This window comes from Papio anubis, chromosome 12 (assembly GCF_008728515.1).
Source record: "Papio anubis isolate 15944 chromosome 12, Panubis1.0, whole genome shotgun sequence".
NCBI classification, from domain to species: Eukaryota; Metazoa; Chordata; class Mammalia; order Primates; family Cercopithecidae; genus Papio; species Papio anubis.
The window spans coordinates 18,411,184-18,434,605 of record NC_044987.1 but is presented as its reverse complement, the minus strand read 5'-3'; the positions used below and the strand labels follow the sequence as shown (position 1 = coordinate 18,434,605).

Below are 23,422 nucleotides of genomic sequence, written 5' to 3'. Positions count from 1 at the left end.
TTACTATGGCCAAGAGAAGACAGCTGGAGGGCCATTTGTTGGCTCTTGTATGCTTCAGCCTAGAAATGACATGAGCTGCTCATGGACAAGACCTAGTTCCATGGCTCCACCTTAGTATGAGGGGGCTGGGACACGTGGGGGAACATTTGGGAAGCAGCACTATTTATGCCCCAGACCATGTCAAATGGGCTGGAGCAAATTAGCATTCCTAGTAGTGCCTTTGAGCCTCACCTTCCTCTCCTCTACACACCAGAACAGGACAGGACCAGAGGTCCAGTGGGTACCCAGTCTACATGGCCCTCGATTTATAGATGGAGAAACTGAGGCCAAGCAGGTTGTGATTAGCTTGGTTACAAGCCCCTGCCAGGCTGCCTCTGCCAGCTGTTTTCCAGGGCAGTAGTGATCCTCCAGCGCCCTTTCCCTTGGTCTCTCCTGGTTTGTTCACTGGTGCCTTCTCCCTTGTAATTTTTATTTCATTATTCTCCTCTCCTCATTCTGAGAAACTTCCAAATGTCATTCTTTCTTTAGTTTTTCACCTCCACAGAGCCCTCCTTTTCTTTGTCTCCCTCCCTCGGGCAGGCTCTTTCCCTGTGAAGGGCTCTTTTTTTCTTCTCCTACAGAGCACACTGACCTTTTCCTCTTCTCCGTAGGACAAAGCCCGGCCTGGCATGCTCCTAACGGGAATTGGCTCTAGAAGTTCCGGTAATTGCTCTGTCCTTATTATTGAATCTGTGAAGCCAGTCTTGGTCAAGGCGGCCCCTCCCTTTCACCCACTCACTTGCTGGAGTCAGACTGCAGATGGGCTGCTAACGAGGTGACCAATTAATAAGCGCTAAATAATCCCCAAATGGTCTTTTTCTCCCTGGCCTGATTTTCAGGCCCCTTTGTTCCTCCTTGGGAACCTGTCCTCTATGACAGGGCCACAATGGGGACTATTCCCAAACCTGACCCTGTGAGATGCTGACGCACTCAAGACAGAGTCACAAGACCCTGTTGCCCAACTCTTTTGCTCTGGGGGGCATGGGAGCAAGGAGGGTTCCTGCCTCTCAGGAATAGTAATACAACTACCCTACATCATTGACCACTTACCATGTGTTATATAATCCTGGTGAAACCTTTCATTTACTCATTCCTCCAAACAGGCATGAATTGAGTACTTCTGAGGTGCCAAACACTACACAGCTCCAGGCGGTCTGAGCCTTAGACTTGGGTGAAAGGGACCCTCACCTCAGGGCTTCATGCTTCGAAGCACATTCCTGGTAATTTTCCAGGCCCTTCTCTGGTGCCTGGTACCTATTGATGCTGCCAGTGCTGACCAGGTAGGGACTCCTGAGCCCTGTGTGAGCCCTGTTCCTGTTTCTTCCTTCCTCTCCCCGCCACACACACCCAACCCCACTCCTCTCCCCGCCCCCCAGCCCCCGCCCTCCACACACACACACACACACGGTTGACCAGATGCTCTGAAGCAATTCTAGGAGACTGGACTGGTGAGTACATTGCTCCCTCTGACTGACAGTATTTCTTCCATGGGGTTCCATGAAATATTGCCACTAGGATGGTTCTGGCTTCCTCACTCAAATTGCTTATATAGACAGAGGTCCCACAGGGGGAAAAAAATGTGCCCAGGACTCTACATATCCTCCTGGTGGCCTTGACACTAGAGATATGGTGGTGAGAAAAACAGAAACAATCCCTGTCCCCGTGGCAGTCATAACACAAACATCAATCAAATGAGGGCCAGAGACTATGATCAAAGGTATCTGAGACTCCACAAGGGAACTGACTGCTGAAGGAGGAAAGCTCTGGCCTAGAAGCAGCGAGATGGTAGTTTTGAGGACAACTTTACCAGCAAGTGAGAGAAACTCGGCACAAGCTGACTCATACAAAAAAAGAGATGAGAACTAATTGGCTATTAAGGGATCTCTTAAAGGGTCCAGGGGTGTTTGTCTTCAGGTATGGCTGGATCCAGGTGCTCTGATGATATATTCTCAAGATCAATCACCTTCCCTCTCTTCACTATCCTTTTTTAAAATTGGAGCATAACTTACACACAGCAAAATGTACAGATCTTAAGTGTACATTTCAATGAATTTCTACACAAAAAATTACTACCCAGATCAAGCTACAGAATTTCCAACATCCCATAAGGTTTCTCTTTACCTCACCATAGACAACAACTGCTTAAGGGTAGCCACTATGCTAACTCCTGTCACCATTGTTTAGTCTTTCCTGTCCCTGGTTTCATATAAATGTGATCATAAGGTAGTATTCTTATATGGCTGACTTTGCTCAGTCAAAATCATGATTGTGAAATGTGTGCCTCTGATGTTTGTTCTTTTCATTGCTGTGTACCATTCCATTATATGCACACATCACAAATTATTGTTCATAAACACATAGACTGTTTTCAATTTTGGCTCTTATGAGCAAAGTTGCTATGTGCATGTCTTTGGGTCAAGAAAACCACTCATTTCTGTTGGGTACCTAGGAGTAGAGTTGCTGAAAAACAGAGCCTATATATGTTTAGCCTTTGTGGAACTTTCAAAGAGTTTTCTGAAGCAGTGATCACTAGTTATACTCCCATTAGCATTTTTAAATTGGACTTTATATCTTTTGCTTACTGATTTCTAGGAGTTCTTCATATATTCTGAATATTACAGTCCTTTGTCTGATACATAAGTTAAAAATATCTCGTCCTAATCTGTAGCTTGCTTCTTCTCTCTCTTAATGGTGTAGTTTTATGAAAAGAAGCCCTTAATTGACTAAAGTCCAACTTAACATTTATTTTGTGTTTACTGTTGTGTGTGTACATATTCATGTATATCCTATTAAAGAAAACTCAGATGACTCCAAAGTCAGGAATATGTTCTCCCTTGTTTTCTTCTATAAATTTAATTGTTTTAGCTTTCACATTTAGAGCTATGATCCTTCATGCATTAATTTTTGGGAATGATGTCAGATAGAGATCAAGGTTCATTTTTTTCTGTATGAATATCCAATTAACCCACACCATCAATTAAAAAGTACAACTCTTCCCCTCCTGAAGGATGGTGGAATATTTGTTGTAAATCATGTGATTGTACATATGTCCCCATTTTCTTTCGTCTTACATTAGCCACTGAAGTGGTCACTTTGTGTGCTGGCAAGATTGTCCTCTGTAACCCTGGGCTTACATCTAATCACCTTAGCAGCTCCAGGTGAAAGGCACACCTCTTTCTCATCAGTAGTCCCAGCATTGCACTTGGCTTTCTATAGCAGTCTTGCATCAGTCCCTAGGGTCAAATGCTGAATGGCCAGTGTTTGGTCACATGCCCACCCCCGAGGGTGGGGCGAAGGATGCAGAGAATCCCACCCAAACCTCTGGACTGGAATGGAAAAGGGGTAGTTCTTCAAGGAAACTTGGGATGCTGTTACCAAAAGAAAGGGAAATGGATGCTGGGCCAAACAAAACAAATACTACTTAGACTCCATGACCATTGGGCCCCTTGATCTTTGAAGTTGTCATTCTCCTGTGCTAGCTTAACTGTGGGGTGCTTCTGGACACCAGGCACTATGTAAAGCATTGCAGGTGGTACAGACTGCTTTAAGATTTTGTACACAGCCTGCCTCGATGACAGATAAGATGAAGGAAAGTTGAAGAATGCCACAGCATGACTGAATCTCCTGGCTTATCAAGGGACCCTGGCCAGTGTTGGGTGCCTCCGAGTTGCCACCATTAGGCTACCCAGGGAAGGCAGGTCCATAGAGTTTCACATCATGCCTCATTTCACCAGGTGTGATTTCCAATGAGACATCGCTCCACTGGGGACTAATGATGCGGGGAGAGTAGAGCGGGAGGCTGTGATTTCCAATATGCACCAGCCAGTCATTACTAGCAGGAAATGGATTTTTGCTGGGTAATCAAAGTCAAATCCCTCACTTTTCCCACCCCTAAGTGCCCCTGCCACTGGCCCCCATCACACGCAAGGTGACTTCACTGTGCCCTGTTCCCTGAGTCCTCAGCAAACCAAAGTCCAAGCCAGGCTCCCCACCATTCCCCTTTCCCCTCCCAACGAGACTGGACATACCCTCTCCTAGGATACCTGGATTCCTGTGTGCGAAGGCAGGCGGTGTGGAGAAGCACAGGGAAGGAGGAGGGCTGAGGTCACAGGAAGGAGGTCTTCACCTGGCGGGGAGTGAGGGGAAGTAAAGCAACAATGTCAGAGGTTTAATCAACCTTTGAAGACTTCACAGTGTTTGGACTGAAGTGTGTGAATAATACTCATTTGGATTGGCACCTGTGCACACCACTGAAAGGAAAATAGCATTTTGTCGCTGTTGTGATGAGGAGCAAGCAGTCTAGGGAGACAGGCTGCGCATCCTGGCAGCTGTGAAGGTGGGGTTTTTTTCCCCTTTTGTTTCCGACTCACTGTGACCCTCTGACTCCTTGAAAATCCAGTGGCTCTTGAGTCAACGCCTGACATTCCTTTTTTCTGCTTCTCCAGACAGAGCGGGGACAAGAAAAACCTGGCAAGGGCATTCAGCCATGATGGGAGAGGGCCTGCCACCAGCCCCCTGGGTGGCCCTGGACAAGTGGGATTGTACCTCTGGGCCTCAGCTTCCCTGGGTAATCTGCCCCTCCTTCCTTACTCCCCGCTTTGGTGTGAGAGTCATAACAAGAGAGGTGACTCTGAAAGTCAAGAGGGTTATTTGAGGGTGAGGCCATTCCCCTCCTCCTGAAAGAAGCCCAGTGCCTTCAACCACTAAGACATTTGCCTCAAGTGGCATCTAGGGACCCAGCGTCTTGGATGAGTCCTTCCTCTCTTATTCCTCAGTGTTCATGCAACTTCACCATCCCTCATCCTTATTTCCCTCACACCCAGTTCAGTCAAGTCTCAAGGGTAAAGAATCTCTATACCCTAGCCGTGGACATTGTTGAAAGCTGGGAATTGCCAGCCTTTGCCCTGAGCTCCTGGCCCAGCTCCCCAGGCACAATGGATTCTGATAATCATGCCTGTGCTCACGCTGCCCCATACCATTAACCCTGTCTCTTAGGGACACTGCAGCCTCCTGTAGATCAGAGCCCTTGTTCCTACTGTCAACTGATCCATCATGGCCATGAGGCTGCCTTGAAAAGAGGTGCTGGTGCTGAGAACGGGTCGGCGCTCTAGACCTCCCTAGCCTGCCTGTCAGTGCTCTCCGGAGACTGAGCATTTTTCTCTCCAGTGACTGCTCTCTCTTCCTTCCCGGGGTACCCCCAGCCCCCATCTCTTCCAGCTTACTGTCCTGAAAACCTCCCCACCCTCTACCTCTCTTCCCACCTCCTTTCCTCCCTCTCCTTCCAATCCTTCACCTTCCCTCTTTCCTTCCCTTCTCCCTGATTTTTCTCACCTATCTACTCCTTCTCCAATCTTAGCCTGTCACTCCTTTTTCCTTCCCTACCCACATCTCCTCAGTTTTTTGTCTTCCAAGACAATTACCTCCAGAAGGCAGCCCAAGTTCCTCTTCCCAGCCAGCGGCAAAACAGTTTTAGTGTCGGACTTTCTAAACCATCACCACTGGATAATTTCTAAACACACATCTCACACCACGCATGGGGGATTAAGGACCTGCTGGAAGGTCTTGCGGTTGGTGGGGACACGCGTGCCACACAGCACAGACGAGCCCACCACACTAGTCACACAGGATGGGACTGTTTCCAGCCCCCACATTCCATCTGCCGGCAGCAAAGTGCAGCCACTGAGATTTAGAGTGGAAGGACCCTTATTAATCACCTGGGCTCCGAATTCATTGCAATCCCCGTACCAATGCCCATAATACAGTTTGTTTGCTGTTCGAACTAATATATTTTTGGATATTAATGCCTAACATTATTTCAGTTGCTTCTACATTGGTTGGTTGGTTGGTTGACTATCTATACTATAGTATGATATATGATACCATAATATAGTTACTAATAAACACTAGTATAGTATCTACTAATAGTTTATACTAATTAGCATAGTAGATAGTATAGATACTAATATTAATATCTATATTATTGTATCATATACTATAGTTTAGTATATAGACTATAGTATAGATAGTATCTATAGTACAGTATCTATATTATAGTATTAGATAATATCTAATGTTAGATATTAATGCCTATCTAGAGAAAGGACTAAACTGGAAGAGCCACAGAAACCCTAAACAAAAATAAGAGAAAGAAACTGCTCCACATGGAATTAAAAATAGTTTAAAACCATCATAGTTAAAATAGTCTATTATTGGCGTGGGAAGGGAGAGACAGCTCAATGGAAAAAATAGAAACCAGAAATAGGCCTAAACATAAAACATAATTTAGCCTATGATAGAGGTGGTATTTCAGATCAATGGAGAAAAAGGACTTGATCAGCATTATTTGGGGGAATTGTCTAATTCTGTGCTGTCTAGTACAGTAACCACTGGCCATATGTGGCTGCTGTGCACTTGAAATGCCACCAGTCCAAAATATACACTCCATTTTGAAGAGTTGGTATGAAAAAACGTAAAATAGCTCATTAATAATTTGTATATAGCTAACGTGTTGATCTGATATTTTGCATATAGTGGGTTAAATAATATATCTTATAATTACTTCTGCCTGTTTCTTTTTACTTTTTTAATGCGGCTAATAGAAAATTTTAAATTATATGTGTGGCTTACATCATATTTCTATTGGATAGCAGTAGTCTAACCATATGTAAAAAGTAAAATTAGATCCCTATCTCACTCCTTATACCAAAAATAAAATCCAAATACATCAATGATTTTAATGTAAAATATGATATCCTGAAAGAAAATACAGATGATGTATTTTATTATTTTATTTTATATTCCTGGAATAGAGAAGATCATTGAAAACACAAAACTACAAATCTTTTTAAAAGATTGATAAATTTGATATAAAAAGTAAAATTGTTTGTATACCAAAAGAAACTAATACCAAAACACAAGTTTAATAGGAAAAATATTTGTAACATATAATGGCAAAAAGTTAATTTGTTATAAGAAAAGCTCTTACAAACCATTTTTTTAAAAAACAAAATATGAACAGCCCTATGGAATTGGCAAAGGATATGAATTAGCTATTCAAAGAAAAACAGAAATTAAAAATCATCAATCCTGAAACAAGGGGTAAACCCGTAATGACTGTTGATTTGGAGTGATCTACTTATGGGAGTTCATGATATAGTCTCTCTACTTTTGCATATGATTGAAATTTTGCATAAAAAATCATCAAAGTGCATATAAAAATGCTCAACTTCACAATTAAAGAAATGAATACTTGAAAACAGAACACTATTTTCTTCCAGCAGATTGACAAAACTTGAAAGATAATAAAGGTAGCAGGATACTAGCTCCCTCACTGTGAAGGTATAAATGTGTACCACCTCTTTAAAAGACAAATTTGGCAATAATTATCAAAATTGTAAATGCATATATCCTTTGACCCAGAAACTGTACTTCTAGGAATTTGACCTACAAAAGCATAAACAAGTGCACAATAATAGTCAATGTAGTATTACAATAGCAAAAAATACCAACCAAACAACCTAGAAGCAACCGAAAAGTCAACAGTGACTAGAGAAGTAAATGTTGACCCAGCCATGCCATGGAATTATGCAGACATTAAGAATGAAGTAGACCTATGTATACTGGTATGGAAATATCTCCAATCTGTATTAGTAAGTGAAAAAAGGAAATTATAAAAATTAACTATGATATAATTCTATGTGTAATTTTATAAAGATATAATTATGTTGTAATCACATCAAACATTTCTGGAAGAATCAGTCATATGTTGTTAGTTACCTCTCAGTGGTGAGAAGAACTCAAGAATAGGGAAGAAAATTGTTTAATTTCCGTTATCCTTTCATGCATTTGAACTCCTTTAAAAAAAAAATGCTTTGAAAAGATGTCCAACATCACTAATCATTAGAGAAATGTGAATCAAAGCAACAATGGGACACCTCTTCATATCCATTATCATGGCTATTGTAAAAAATAGAGAGAGAGAGAGAGAGAGCGCGCAAGTGTTGGTGAGGGTGTGGAGAACTGGAATCCTCATACGCTGGTACCAGGAATGCAAAATGGGACAGCCACTGTGAAAAACAGTGTGGTGGTTTCTCAGAAAATTAAAAATAAAATTACCATGCAAACCAGCAATTCCACTTCAGGGTATCTATTTGACATAATTGGAAGCAGGTTCTTTCCATTGTACACTCCTGTTCACACCAGCATTAATGCACAATAGCTAAAACACGGAAGACACAAAAGTGTCTATCAACAAATGAATGGATAAGCAAAATGTGGTATATCATACAATGAAATATTATCCAGTCTTAAAAAGGAAGGAAATCCTGGTACTTACTACAACCTGGATGAACCATGAAAGCATCATGCTGAGTGAAATAAACCAGCCCCAAAAGGCAAACATTGTATGATTCCACTTATGCGAGATACCTGTAGTCTAAATCATAGAGGCAGAAAGTAGAATGGTGGATGTCAGGGGCTGGAGGAGAAAGGGAAAGAGGGAGTTATTATTTAATGTGTACAGAGCTTCAGTTTTGCAGGATGAAATGAGTTATGGAGATGGATGGTGATGATGGTTACACAACATTGTGAATATATTCAATACCACTGAACTGTACACTTAAAAATGTTTAAGATGGTAAATTTTATGTATATTTTACTACAATAAAAACAACTGAAAAAAGTTCATCTACTATTTAAAACTTTCAAAATACGGTTTTAAAAATGATCTAGTGTAACCCTTCATGGTTCAGGAAAAAAAACTGAAACCCAAGAGGGGGCGTGTTTTGGTTGCTATTGACAAGTTACTCCTGAATTAGCAGCTTAAAACAATAATTTTACAGTGTTTGTAATTTTGCAGGTCAGAAATTTGGGGAGAGTTTGATTAGGCAGCTGTGACTTAGCTGCTGCAGTCGCACACGGGCTGGAACTGCGGTCATCTAAAGGCTGGGCGAGACTCGGTGGCTCACGAGGTTCATTCCCACGGCTGGCCATTGATGTTGGCCACTGGCCGGGAGCTCAGTGGGGCATGGCCTTGAACAGGAACACCTCTCCAGCATGGCACTCTCTGGGCAATTGGATTTCCTAAATAGGGCCTGTTTTCCCCCAACGACAGTGTCCCAAGAAACTCAGGCAGAAGTTGCACAACCTTTTGCAGCCCAGCCTGAAAAGTCAGACAGCATCAATGCCACTGTTCTGTATTAGTGGAGTCACAAAGCCACCTAGATTCAAGAGAAGAGGACACAGATCCACCACCACCACCTCTCACTAGGATGAGTGTTAAAGAAGTCTGTGGCCATGTTTAAAACCACTGCAGGAAGTAATTTGCCCAACAGAACAAAAAGTGGCAGAGGCCAAATCGAGAGCCCTTGAGCGCATCCTGAATGTGACCTCCCTGCCGCCAGCTCCAGCTACCCAACCAGATGGACTCCATCCTAGCAGCTGAACTCATCTAGGCCCAGTAGCTGATTCCAGGATGCCACAGTTCTTCCTCAGCTCCTTGTCCAGAAAGGCCCAAAAGGAGACTTTGGCCCCATTTTATGCAAATCTCTCATTCTCTAAAGGTGTCCTCTGGGCAGACACATAGGAGCAGACAGATTTGCAAGGAACTCCTATTGTCATCCATTTATTAGTCCAGCTAAGGAACACTGGGGACTCCTGGTGATAGCTTAATTACTGAGTCATGCCTGCCTCCCCTGCCCCTCGCTCTTCCCCCTCCTCTGCCCAATTTCTCTGCTCACCCCTTTTCTTCCTCTTCAAAAGCCATTGGCAGAAACTGTCAGGGAGTTGATCAGATTTATGCAATTTAGACTTAACAGACCTGGGACTCCTACTTCTCCTTCAAGTTCATAAGGTTTTTGATTCCATTTACAGGTTTATTCATTTATCAGATATTTGTTACAATTCACTTTAAACACCGGGCATGGGGAGATGGGGGGAGATGGGTTCAGGGGAGATGCTCATCATTCGTTGCTGGGGCTCCTTGAGAGTTGTTGGCTGGGCCCATTCCATGTGGGCCGTGGCACTTCCAGGCATGGAGTGCTCTAAAGGGACAGGACACCAAGTCTGCATATTCCGAGCAGGGTGGGACTCTCAGGTGAACTCAGTCCTAGTGGCTTGGTGCACTCTTGGGTGCCTATGGGATCCCCCAGACTGGGTGGTACTTCCATTTTCTAACTTAGCAAATGCCACCATTTCAGATCAGGAGTTTCCTTTCAGTCTAATTCCTTAGGGCTAATAGGGAAAGGCCCCATTAGTGTCTTCCTGCACAATCACAGATGAAGAGCCCCAGGCTCAGCCTCTGCTACCTGCTCCCATCATTATGCCCCTCCATGTATCTCAGGAGAGGATGCTGCCCCAATCCTCCTAGAGTTAAGGGGCCTCCAGGTCTCCAAGAAGAAGCAATAGGAAAAGGAGTCACTGGGGAGATCCCCTTTTCTCTTCACAGGGAGGGCCTACCAGCTGCAGAGTCACCCCACCCTGGGGCCCAGAGCCCACCCACCACCATCAGGAAACTCCTTCACACATCTTCTCTCCACCCTCCTGCAGTAATTTAAGCCCATTCATTCTCCATCTGCCATCTGTCCATCACATTCTGGAAGGAAAAAGGGGGAAAAAACCTGTTATTTGAAAAACATGATTAAGCCTTGTTACTCTGATTAATTCCCCCACAAAAGATGTGCCAGATTCTTCAGCATTCCTCTGATGAACATATGCCTTTTTTCCCTGTCCAAACTCCCCTAAAAAACAAACAAACAAACAAAACAAAACAAAAACAAAAAACAGACCCTACCACGCCCCAGCCCTGGTATGTGGGCTGGGCCCAACCCATCCCCTGCTCCCACGTGGGCCTCTGGTTCTGGGTGGGTAAGAGACAGAGAGAGTGGCACTCAAGGACCCTTGGCCCTGGAGATGAGAACACAGGGAAATGGTGTCCAGTAGCAGGGGCCATAGGGAATAGCTGGGAGAGGCAGGACAGCCCCATGTAGCAGAGGGGTGATGTCCTGGCCAGACATCTGCTAAAAATCAATAATTGTCCTCCCTGTCTTTTACTCTCCCAGACCACCTGAACATCCCTTGGCCCTGATGGCCCTCTACAAATTTTCTTTCCATTTATTCCACCCAGAACAATTTCCTCTTGTTTGCAACCAAGAACTTGCCCTCTACTCCAAGGAACAGGAGGCCAAGACATCCTGTCCCTAGGATCTGAGCAAGCAGGTGACAGAGGAGGCTCCTGAGGTGCCAGGCCTCCCCCACAGCAGCCCTCCTGACAGCCAGGCTCTACCCCTGGGCACAGGCAAGCAGGTATGGGCACCGGAGGCCAGCACTTCACTCAGCTGCCCAGGCAACTCCATTCCCATTCCCGTAGCTAGTCAAGCTGCTGGTGGGTTGACATTGAGACCTCACTTGTGAGGGTCCTGGGACTTGAAGAGTCTCAGAATTTTTTGACAAGATGACATGTACAGAGATAAAATAGCTATAGCGCTTCCTGCCTGCAACCTTGAACTTGCCTCATACATCCTCCAAACCCACACACGCACACACGCGTGCACACACACCATCTTACCTCAGAACAAAGACAGGCAAGAGCCCAAGTTCAGGTAAAAGCTTATGCGAGGTCAGCAATACCAACCTTCTGCCCCAACCTGAGGAGGACTCTGGGAGGCCCCTTACCCTCTGTCAGCAACAGCCTCCCTGGCAGGGAGACCAGGAGAGGGACCTTCCTTTATCTCCTCCATCTGTGAGGAGAGCCCGGGATCCAAGTGGACGTTGTCCTGAATGCTGTACACAACAGACGCTGCATAAAACTGGCCCTCCTTGCCCACCTTGGGGCTCTGGTGGAGAAAATGAATGTCCTTGGAGAGGCTGCATATGAAATATAACTGCTCTGTCTTGCTGACCTTCTTAAGGAAATAGAGAAGACATTTTTTTTTCTTCTTGTCCCTGGAGCAATATTCACATGAGCCCAGGAAAAAAAAAAAAAAAATTGTAATGTGACTATTTCTTCTTTTAGATAGCTTGTTCCAGAGAAGTCAAGGAAAGAGGAAGGGAAGGAGAGATTGGAACTTGGAACTTTCTGGAAAGCAAAAAAGAGAGAGAGCATAAACAGAGAGCGTATCCGATTTGAATCAGGAGGTGCATTCTAGATCTACCTCTAATTTTGAGACCATAAGCAAGTCCTTTAACCTCTCTGGTCCTCGGTTTACACAGCTGGGAAATCGGCATAGTAGATGTGCCTCTGACTTACAGATCTGAGGAGGGGGACTCTCCTGGCAGGCTATGCTTCCTTTATCTCTATAAAACCCTCCTCACTCCCCGCAGTGCCCATCAGAGCAACTTTCACTTTGTGGATACTCAATATGTATGCATATATTTATCTAGATCCTGCCTTGTTCTAAAAAGATTTGAAGTGCCTTGTGTGTTCAATAAATGTGTACAATGAATGAATCAATTAATGGGCTAATGGATGTGAGAGTGCTTTGAAACGTATAAGATGAAAGAGATAGATATATATATTTTTTATCAGAATAGTGACCCAGGAAGGCTGAGTGGTCCTTTCAAAGAGCAGAGACCCTCCTAGGAACTCTGTCCCAGGGAGGGGCAATTTTATCTTAAGACCAGGTGATGGGCCAATTGATCTGTGAAGGTGACACTATTCAGCATGACTTTTTAAAAGGGATTCCAATTTCCAGAGTTTTTAAATGCAGCCCTGAAGTTCCTAGCAAAAAGTCATGGGTTTCTGTAGGACAGTCAGCCTCCAGACTCAAGCTATGAGAAGGGGCTTCTCTAAGTACCTTCTCCCATCCACCCCAGGGTGTCCCACCACCTGCTGCCTGGCCCTGTTAGTACCTTGTGCAGGGTGAGCCCATCCTGGTCTTCCTCTGAAATTCCCAAGTCACAACGAAAGGTTCTGAGGGACTTGAGTCTGGGCCCCAGTGACATGGGATTGGGGACTGGGGGCACTGGGGGAATGGCTGTATGCAAGGCCCACAGTGAGGGGCAGCTCTGCAGAGCTAGCGTTGTGTTCAGCCAGGTCAGTCAGACACTGTGCCACAGCAGGACACTGCAAATGACTTTATAGTTATTGTTCCTCAAATTGGACACCCCCTCAGAGCTCACACAATATGAGATGAAACAGCCTGCGGGAGGTTGCAAGGAAATGGAACACTGGCGGAGGGGGGTTTTATTTCCCCCGACTAAGGGAAATGCTGCAGACACCATGCCTTCCTGCTCTCCCCCACTCCACGGCCATCAGCTACTCTCCAGACATTTTTATCTGGATGGGTTCACTATGTCTCCAGGATTGAAATGGACTACATCCCCAGACACCTGCCCACATAACTGGTGGGGTGAATCCAGCACTTTGGGAAGGAAGGAGGGGTTAATTAAGGGGAAAGTAAGGGTCGTTGCTGCATGAAGTTATGTCTGAGTCTGTATGTATTAACACACGGGTATATGTCTTTGCACACACAAACCAGCATCAATGTCTGTGTTTGTGAATTTGTATGTGTGCATGCATGTAAATGTGTGTCATGCAGTGTGTGTGTGTGAGAGAGAGAGAAAGAGAGAGAGAGAGAGAGAGAGAGAGAGAGAGAGAGAGAGAGCGCGCATGGCTTCCAGTAGAGTGCTGTCTGGGCTCTGCCTTGCAGCTCTATGCCTTATTTTTGCGGTTCAGCCAGAGCCCAATCATTACCATCAGCTGGAGACATCATTTGGTGTCATTTGGCTCTGCAGAGCTCCTGTGCCAGTGAGGAAACCCAGGAGGGTAGAGTTGTCTTCTAAAAAGAACAAAAGTGAGAGAGAAACAAAAAACAGAGGGGGCAGAGGGAGGGGAGTGATGGTAGGTTTCCCAAGCAGAGACAAAGAACTGTGTGTGGGTGATACTGCAGGTAAACTGAGGCAGGCCTCAGTGGGTTGGTTTGGGGAGGAGGCTGACCTTAGGAAAAAGTAAGGCCTTTACCTTCTTTAAAATAAAGGAGAATTTCTATTGTCTTTGACCCATTTGAAATCCTACCTTCTCACTTAACGTTTCACAAAACAGTGAACCTTTTAAAAAAGTTATCCAGGGGAGGCCGAGACGGGTGGATCACGAGGCCAGGAGATCAAGACCATCCTGGCGAACACGGTGAAACCCCGTCTCTACTAAAAAATACAAAAAACTAGCCGGGCGAGGTGGCGGGCGCCTGTAGCCCCAGCTACTTGGGAGGCTGAGGCAGGAGAATGGCGTGAACTCGGGAGGCGGAGCTTGCAGTGAGCTGAGATCCGGCCACTGCACTCCAGCCTGGGCGGCAGAGCGAGACTCCATCTCAAAAAAAAAAAAAAAAAAAGTTATCCAGAACTTAGGAGAAAGGTTGCTGGGGAGAATTGACTCGGAGAAGATGTCCAATTTGAATGTGATCAGTTCCACATTTAGCTTTGCTTTGTACCTGCCTCTGTGCATGGGGCTTGAAAGAGCTGAGAGTGCAAAGTATGAGGAGCTCCATGCTCTGAAGGCAGACCATAGTCTTTAAAGGTATGACTTCTTGGTGAGCTCTGGGTTTCAGGCTACTGGCTTCTCTCTCCACTTCATAGCTCACCATGCCCTGCATCCTCCTAGCTCCAAGGACAGTGGCTTGAGTTAGAACAATGGAAGAGATTGGCTGATTGACTGGTTGGATGGAGAATGGATAGGCAGGAATTAGATAATCAGTCAAAGACCACTGACTGGGTGCAGAGGCCCCTATGATTTATCATGGAGTTAAAACTACAAATAGTGTCTTCATTGCCCCCACTCCAGAAATTTCTCCTTCCTTTGTAAATTCTCAGAGATAGAGTATTCATAACTGCCTCATTAACTTGGCCTTTACTGCCCAAGGAATTCTTAGGCCTTAGTTAGCCAGTATTGATGAGGACTCTTAGAAAGGACAGCTCTTTACCTTGGTAACACTGAACATGCATGGAGCATTGGTAAAAAACATAGAGCTAGACATGGTCTTTAATAATATCTACCACTACTTAAGACTGTTCTCAATTTCCGGTTTCTTTTTATTTAGAGAAACATGGAATATAGTTCTGCATTAAGAAGAGGAAAATTCATTGAAACTACAGCAGCAGGGATTAAAGCATAGTCGAATAGCAAGAGCTGATGTGCATAAACTGTGGTTTGCACATAATTGGTACCCTACAAATGTTGAATAGATGGATGAATAAATGTAATTCAGAGGAGGTAATCAAGAAAACACAACACACACACACTTTTGTGTATATTTTAAATGTACTGGTGCTGCTGGGCAGATGAATGAAATATATGCTTGGGCCCTTAGACCAGCTGCATCTGGAAAACCAGGGTTCTTGATAAACACATGGATCCCCAGGTCCAAAGCCAAACTTAAAAAAAAAAAAAATCAGTATCTAGGTGGTGGGGTAGGACCCACAGACTTATATTTTCTACCAGGCATCTCAGGAAATTCTGAGGAACAACCTGAGGTCTTGGAATTGTTGGGTTAGATGTCCTGGGTGCCATGTTAGAGCAGCCTAGTGACATTTAGACCACTAGCTGATGCTGATATTGCTGCAAAAGCACTGGGGTGGGAAGCAGAAGATGTTGGTTCACACCTGGCAGCCAACTGTGTGTTCTTAGGTGAGGCATTCATCCTGTCTGGCCTGGGTATTAGTGGGGGAATTTAAATGTGTGCAAGAGCACATTGGGGATGTCCTTGAGATGAAGAGGACCTTCCTCCTGGCCTCTCAACCTCCTCTACGTGTATGGGGATGAAGATCAAGAGGCAGCAGGCACCTGGATACAGGTCCAGCAATTGCATCACATACCAAGCCTCTTGAAAGAGTGGAAGGACCCAGACCCAGGTCCCAGTTCCCTGCTCCTCTGACAGTCACCTAGGTCGCCCGGAAATGGCACTGAAGGGAAGCTCTAAATCACGTGCAGAATATAGTCGCTCTGTTTGCCTTTTTCCGCAGTAGATCCGATGATTTAAATTAGGTCTCGATTCTTGTTTAAATTATAGTTTACTGTTCTGCACCCTGCTCAGAAGTGAATTACCTTAAGCAGCGGTATTAATAACATGGTTATAATTAAGCCTCATTACTGCAGGCAGTTTGCTGAAACAAATTGCTTCTTCATTATTATTATAGCACCTTTGGTAAAAAGACATTTCCCCAGAATGCGACCTTGATGCTTTATATAGTAAAAGCCAAGATATGATAGAGATGTAAGGATGAATTAGCATCTTTTGCCTTCTCTATCCGGCTCATTAGAAGGAAAAGAACGCAAGTCAAATCCAAACAGCCTTGATGGCAATTTTAATCTGTATGAAATGGATAATGAATAGTTTTGAACTTTCTGCGACATTTTTGTAATGGTGTTTTATTTATATGATGCTACTATTAAAATGAATAAATAAAGAAAGAAATACAAACCGAAGAGCAGAGACAAGAAAAGCCAGGGAGGTCTCACCAGACAGCCAATGGCATTGAACTTGAGCTTGTTATTATCAATTGGTTTGAGAGTTTCTGGCCCAGAGCCTGTTACACTGGGGGAGAGAAAAGGAGAGGACGGTCTGTCTATTTATTCTAATTCTGCTGCCTTACTCTGGCCTCAAGGCCTGGGAAAGAAAGGGGCCTAGAAGGAATGACCTAGAAACTTTGCAAACCAAGTTTGAAAGGCATGCAAACTTCTGAGAATGTGTGCAGCCCTAGGTAATGTTTAATGCCCTCTGGGGCTCTGAAGTTTTGGTGCTGCAGATCCCGCCCACTCCTCACTTAAACGTGTACCAAGGAGCGAAGCGCATCTTTGCAGGCTATAGGACTTGGCTGGGTCATTTCCTGTTTTGCTTATTAATTACTCTTTCTGGTGATAATTAGGACTCTGAAAACTAATTTTGTTTGGTGATTTACTCTCTTTTTTGTAATTAGATGTGGTGATTTGAATGCGCTTCGTACCACATTAGAGTTTTCTTAGAAAGAGGCAAGCAGAGGCTTAGCAGACAGGAATTCGCACACAGGAAGAGCGGCCGCCTCCCGTATGATGAGTAGCGGCCGCCATGATGGGCCACAGCCCCCAAGTTCCGCAGGCTCCATCTGAACTTCCTGCCTCTTCCTTTCTCTGCTGCCCGAGATCCTGACAGGGTCTAATCCATCTCTCCTGACTTTATCTCCAGCTAGAGATTCTCTAGCCCCTGTGGTCGGTGGGGCCATAAAGACACTCTTTATTGGCATGCTATGTTTCTGTCACCCAGGCTGCCCCCAACAGAATGAGCAGCATAATCAGCGGAATAAATTCTGTCCTCTCCCTCTGGCTCTCTCCCTCCCCCACGCTTCTCTCTCACTCTCTCTCTTCCTCAGATCCCCCAGGGGAGAGAGTGGCCCTCACAAACCAACTGCCCAACCACAGCCCTGGAACCAACCTCTGGGTGACAGAGGTCCTCCCAAAAAGCGGGAGAGCCGCAGATGCCCTGTCCCAACCCTTGACTGTAAAATGCAGTTAATGAGAATGTGGACTTCTGGAGTCAGAAAGACCAGGGTCCAGAGTCCAGCTCCACCAGTTCCTCACTGTGTGATCTCAGGCAAGTGACCTAAGCATTCTGAGCCTCACATTCTTATCATTCCTAACTCACCAAGGCGTCCTAAGAATGAAACAGGAGAATATATCAAAAAATGCTTAGCAGAGTGCCTGGCACATTGTAAATGCTCCATAAGTGGAAGCTATTATTACCCTCCCTCCCGCATGCTTTTACTTCTTTCTCTGGGGAGGGAAGCGGCTCTTCTGCTATGCACCACAAGGCGATAACTCAGCCTTCAGGAGGCCTGGGGAAAGGTCAGTGGGCCAGTCGGGGGACTCTCTTTATTACACAAAAAGCTCCCAAGAATAGCTGGGCCCATTTGGAACAGGCCTCCAGGCTTCCAACTCTATATCCCTCTGTGGCAGGGCTGCTGAGCTCAGCCTGGCAAATGAATAATGATAGTTAAAGAAAAGGGACACGCAACTCTTCACAGCTTTTTTACTACCTTGCCTTTCCTGGAAGTACCTCTGTGGTTCATTACCACTCACCTCGAGCAAGGGCTTCTGGTTCATTTCTTCACCATCCACTGGGCACTCGCTATAAGCCTGGCACTGAGCTGGGCACAGTAGACAGCACCAAATGATTTTTACATAGTCATTGACCTCAATCCACTTACAACTTCAAAGAGGTGGGCCTATCTCCAGTTAGAGTCAAATCAGGAGGTGCAAGAAGCCAAAAATTCTCACCTGAGATTACTGATGGCTTTTCAGAGGCACTTGAAACGTAGGTTAAATGCCCATGGGCAAAAAAGAGAAGATAATCAGATACAGACAAGGCCATGCCAGCAAAGGACAGTGCCTGGCATGCTCAGGTAAGGGAGAATTCAGTGGGCTGCACAGAGCCCAAGGCATGCAGAGGGATGTTATAGAATCTGAGACTTGAAAGTTAGGTTGAGGCCAATTCTGAGATGACCCGAGAAGGTCATTCCAAAGAGTTTGAACTTATCCTTTAGGCCTTTGAGAGTTGTTGAAAGATTTAGGGGAAGGTGAATGGCTCTGCTTGTATTTTTTGAAGCTTACCCTGACAGCAGCGAGGGCAGAAGCAGAGAGCCCAGACTGCAAGCCTGTGAGCGGGCCCAGTCACCTCAGCGGGAGGTCCTGAAGGCCTGAGCAAAGGCAGGAGCAGGCCCTACATTGGAGCTCCAGTGGATGTTGGGACTGGCTGTTCCATTCTCCCTGTGATGTTTCTAGCTCAGCCTCTTCCCCAGGATGATCTAATGGAGACCCTGCCATCTGCCAGCCTTGGTATTTTCACCTAAGACTCAAGAGACAGCCCGGCACCTTCCATCCACTCCTCACTTTGCTTCCTCTTATCTGGACCTGCTTCAGGTCCTTCACCCTCTCTGACCTGCCCACAGTCAGACCTTTGGGTGAATGCAGCACCGCATCTGGACACAGCCTAGGTGCTGTTTGGGTTCTGATGCCCTTCTCAGTGCCATCTCTGTGACAGCTGAGCATTGGAACCACGACCTCAGAGGGTCCCCCCTGCCGCTCTCTTCCATCCTTCCCCATCATTGCCACAGTTCTGACCCCCCAGCACTCCTGCTATCAGGGCATTTAGACTTTGGAGCGATGGTGGCATGTTGCTACTGCAGGGGCCTGAGTGGCATTTGCAGCAAAAAGCCACGAAGCCAAGAGCTGAACTTTCACAGCCCTTCAGTCTCTTGTCATTTCCCTATACGGCAAAGAATTGTGAGTCCAGTTGAATGATGGCGAGTGTGCAATTAGAGCAAAGGTTACTGCAGAGAAGAAGCTTTGCCATTGTTAAGTGAAGAGACAGGCCAGCCAGGGCCTCCAGGAACCTTTTCCTTGGGAGCTTAACCCCTAATTGACCAAGTTGCTTAAAACCCTGAAATTTGTTCCTCGTAGGCCTTAAGAATTATCTTGCAAGGGAAGAACTAAGCCCAGCAACCTCCCTGACCTCATACCCTCCCAGATCCCTGGGAGCCAGGCATAGTCCAAACCAAGGGAGAGGGAACCAAGCAGAGGAGAGAATCAGAGAGGTAAAAGAACAACCAGCTTGGTTTATCTTGCGGGTAGTTATCTGATTTTCAGGAATCCTCAGCCTTGCATTTCTTATTTGTGGAAAAGAGCACCATGCTGTGTGCTGTGGAGAAAGAAGAAGGGATCACAATGAACTGAGCCATCCACTTGGCTGCCTGTAGGCAGCTCTGGGCCATGATAGGGATAAGGAGGAAGCCGGAGCAATGACAGCAACTCCACTTTTCCCAAGATAGCCTTGGTTGCATGTAATGGTGATATTAGATATTAGTGAAATGTCATTTAATGCACATCTCCTTGCATCAGAATAGAGAGACTTTATGTTATAATGCATTACTCCACTTAACACACTTTTTGGTATTCGTTATAACTATGTGATCCCCTAGACTCTGGTCTAGTAAAGATCAGAAACTGTATCATATTCATGTTTGATTCTCAGCATCTAGCATAGTGCTAATAGATATGGTAGGTTCCTAGTTAATATTTATTGAATCAATTAGTAAATAAACAGAAAGGAAAGATAAAGAAGATAGACGAACATTTTTTTTCACATATTCTGTACCAGGTAGTAGCATAGGCAGTTATTACTCATGAGTCTTACACTGATTCTATTAAGTAGATAGCATCTCGTTACTCTCAGGAAGAAATTAAGCTCCAAGAAGTTTAAGACATTTGCCCACAACATACGGGTATTTGAACCAGTATCCATTTGGCCCTGAAGTTAGTTTTTGAATTGTCTGTTCAAGACACGAATTATAATGTGAATGTTTTCCTGGCTCCTGAGTATTAGTTCCTGCTTCTTTTAGTAACAATACCCGAAATTTCCTTTCTGGAGACACCTTTCCCTGCTCTCAGTTCTAGTGCTTCAAATGCAATTGACTCGGTTCCCAGCTTCAAGGGGTCTTGAGACTTGGTAAACCTCTAAAACATGTGAAAGCTTAGTCCTAGCCCAGAGCTTTGTTCAGGGATCGTCACCTAATCCAGGCAAAGCCAAGAAAACACAACCAACCCTTTGCAAGAGAACTGGTGAGAGAGGGACTATTTGTTGATACTCAGTACTGTCCCCACCATTGTCAGTTCTTTCCTGGTATGCAGGGCAGACAGCCAGTACATTATCTTTCCCAGATGCCCTTGACACACTGGTCCCTGTAAGGGTCCACCAAGGAGATGCTCTTGTTCAAGATGTAAAAGATAGAAGAAAAGAATAAGCCATTTTTTTCTTCAGCTACATGAAGATTTGCAGGCTTCCAGGCATTCTCCTGTGAATCACTCACTCGGGCACTACAGGCACCTGAGATCACTAGTGGCAGCCTCAGTGAGATTCCTGCATCCAGATTTCCTGGAGGTTAGCAGCTGCCTTTTTGGTGTTTGCTCCTCCAGCCCTTCCAATGGTTGTGTAAGTTTAACTTCCTGTATTGAATTCATTTGTCTTCCAGATACCTAAAGTGGCTTTTGGTCTCCTCACCGAACCTTGATGATACGTTTAGGAGTTATCTTCTGCTATTACCAGGACTGCTAGCATCAGGGAAAATCTTATGGTGGTCCTGCTGGGAGGCATCCTGAGGAGTCTGAGAACAAGTTCTGGAAGGCAGAGCTGAGGAATGGAAAAGGACTGAGACTTGACACCATTTGAGCCCCTGAATCTAGCTTTGCTTAAAGCCAGTGCCAGCCCAGGGCTTCTCAGCTACTGATCCTAACTGGATTCCCTTTGCAATTGCTTCAGCCCATTTCCTCTTGCATTTGGCCATGGGTATCTGTAGCTGAAGACTTTGACTGACTCATCCTTCAGCCTTCAGCTTTCTGGCAGATCCTTAAGGCTTCCTCTGTAGATGTTGGTTCCAGCTTAGAATCGCCTCTCAGGCTCCTCCCTAGACCTGCAGACTACCTAAAGCTTCTCCAAATTCCAAAGACCCAAGAGCAATGGTTTACTAGAACCCTGCAGGCCTGAAGTCCCACCTCCTCAGCCCTCCTTTTTCCTGATTGAGATTTCTTCCTTTGTGGATCAGTTTAGAACAAAAAGAGTTTATGCCTGTGTATCATGACTGCAAAAGCAGGGAAAATTGTCTTTTTTCCTCCCTGCTATTCATAAAAGAAAACAAAATTATTTCCTCTTCTCCAACTTAATACCTGCCATTGCCCATTTTCACCTATCCCCATAGGTGACATTTTAAGATTCTATGATTAGGTATCCATAGTTTTGTCCATTAACGTAGGACCTCTGGCCACCATGAAAATCCAAATCCCTTGGCAGAGCCAACACAATAATGTTTAGTAGTCAGCACCTCTAACGCAAAGAACAGGATTTCTAGACTCAAATAATGATAGTTTGACTTTTACCTGGTGGCCTCAGGCTAATTTCTTTGAGCCTCAGTTTCTTCACTGGAAAAATGGGAACAACAGATCTCCCCTCACAGGGTCTTTGTGAGGGTTAAGAGAGCGCCTTTGCTCATTGTGAAGTTCTGTTGCTGTGATTGCCATCGGAGGTGACTGAATCATTGTGGCATTGATTGAGAGCTTACTATGTGCTAGGTACCATTAGCTCCAAGTAGGGCTACAATTGTCTATGATGGGACTCAAGACACACTACCTCAAAATATAGCACCTTGGCAATTCAGAAAACAGCAGAAGCAGGAATATCACTGTCAAACACCTGCTTCCCCTACCACTGCCTTTCTTCCTTGAAGCAGGCCATAAAAACCTAGAAATAATTTCCTGACCTTCCCCTGAAGTAGGCCATAAAACCCTCATGTGAGAGGTGTCCACTCTACACCCAAAGAAAAGGAAGATCCTTAACTCTGATGACACAGAGACCATTAAAATGCAAAGAACATGCAGAAGAATTTGAACACCACAAGCCTTGCTAAGTTCCAATTTATTATCCTCAGCTCACACCACCTTTGTCCAGTCCTACTTCTCCACAACGATCTACTTCTTCATCAAACTTAGCATAAAAATACACAGGTTTCTTTATTTCTTTTAGTCTTCATTTCTGAAGGCTCCTATGTCATGTAAAACTTATATTAAACAAATTTGTATGCCTTTCATGTATTAATCTGTCTTTTGTTATAGGAGCCTCAGCCATGAACCTGAAATAGAAAGAAAAGTTCTTTCTTTCCCCTACATCTGCCTATTACAAAAATGGAAACTGCCACATGGAGAGGTAGAGCTACTTTATCAAATAGGAGGGGGAGATAGTATTTAAACCCAAGCAGTCTGATACTGAAAACCCACACTCCTAACCTTTACTTCACAGGGTGTCCTGGTCAAATATTTTACTGAAACACTTTGCATGTTTTAGAATGTGAAAAACAGGTGGTCCCTGGGAAGCAGGAAAGGGGGCTTGGTTGAGGAGAGAAAGTGCTGGGAGGTGTGGGACGGGAAGATGAGCTATCCCAGGCCTACCTCCTGGCTCTGCTTGGCCCAGCCCAGTGGGCTGTTATATTCTTTCTTTTCCCAGTTGAATGAAGTGAAGGTTTATTGAGCAACAACTGCCCTTGATTTTTGGAGAGACACAAATATATAGTCATATAAAGTAAAAGAAAGGTTAAGAAGAAGAATTATTTTTTAGAAAAAGAAATTATGCCTACCACATATGTTCAATAGCTGCTAATTCATTTTTCTTTGTGTGTGTGAGAAATTGTGAAATATATCATAGAAACAATAAAGTATGTATATATATGGACAATCCCCTCCAGTTTTGACCTGTTTCTTGGGGGCAACCTTCGGAATAGACAGGGCTGCGTGGGAAGAAGAAAGCCTGAATGCTGTTAGCTGTGGGGACAGGCAGGCCAGCCTTCCTGCCCTGCCCCTGGCCCAGCTTTCTCAGGAAAG

At 44.9% G+C, this 23,422-nt stretch overlaps 1 long non-coding RNA gene across 6 annotated transcripts in view; it reads right to left on the bottom strand.

Moving 5' to 3' along the window:
- LOC103877933 overlaps positions 1-23,422 on the bottom strand; it is a 47,417-nt gene that overhangs the window by 18,291 nt on the left and 5,704 nt on the right. For 3 of the 6 annotated variants that reach the window (XR_004177339.1, XR_002517232.2, XR_002517233.2), the window contains exon 1: positions 4,083-6,908. This is a non-coding gene — a long non-coding RNA (uncharacterized LOC103877933). Of the gene's footprint in view, positions 1-4,082; positions 6,909-8,374; positions 8,558-23,422 lie in introns of those variants that run through there. The other 3 variants (XR_004177341.1, XR_004177340.1, XR_002517237.2) reach the window with 3 other exon arrangements.